The 746-nt window shown below is 36.6% G+C and overlaps 1 pseudogene; it reads left to right on the plus strand.

Moving 5' to 3' along the window:
* LOC103609499 overlaps positions 1-742 on the plus strand; it is a 10,433-nt pseudogene extending 9,691 nt beyond the window's left edge.
* Positions 743-746: the final 4 nt, after the last annotated feature.

Genomic DNA, 746 nt, shown 5'->3' on the forward strand with positions numbered 1-746 from the left:
CAGGTGGTGACAGTCTAGTTTGTACCCTATGAATATTCATAATCAATTTAAAAAAAAGAAATAGTGGTTTGGACTGAAAAAAAAAGAGTAGGAGAAGCAGAGAGACTAGTTAGGAGGCATTTCACCTACCATGTCTCAGGTACTCTTGAAAAACCTCAGGATGCTCATTCTCAAATTGCATTTCCACTGTCGTACATATAGCACGTGGAATGGCTCATATTTCCTCTGCTAGAAAGAAATTCTTTCCCTCCTTACTTTCTACTTTTGCTTTTAAAAATATTTGCCAATTAGAAAATTACAATTTAAAACAAAACTTTCTTTGATGACCCAAATAAAAATATACAACTTTAATGGCAATTCTATGAAATATACTTTGAATCATTTGTAGCATTTTACAAAAGCCTTTCATGGACTTTATATGCTTAGGCCAATGAACTTCCTTTCAATGACAGTGTCTTTATGTTTACCCTTCGTACATAAAGAGAACATTATGAAATTATCAAGAATTCTTCATGATACTTCCATGAAGCCTCTCGATTGAGAAGACTTCTGGATCGAGTTTGTCATGTGCCACAAAGGAGACAAACACCTTAGGGTTGCAGCTCACAACCTCAGTGGGGTCCAGTACCACTCTTTGGATGTGATTGGGTTCCTGCTGGCCTGTGTAGCATCCCTGATATTCATCATCACAAAATGTCCTCTGTTGTGTTGTCAGAAGTTTGCTAAAACAGGGAAGAAGGAAAAAA

The sequence above is a fragment of the Galeopterus variegatus genome, unplaced genomic scaffold (assembly GCF_000696425.1).
Source record: "Galeopterus variegatus unplaced genomic scaffold, G_variegatus-3.0.2 Scaffold9684, whole genome shotgun sequence".
Taxonomy (NCBI): Eukaryota; Metazoa; Chordata; class Mammalia; order Dermoptera; family Cynocephalidae; genus Galeopterus; species Galeopterus variegatus.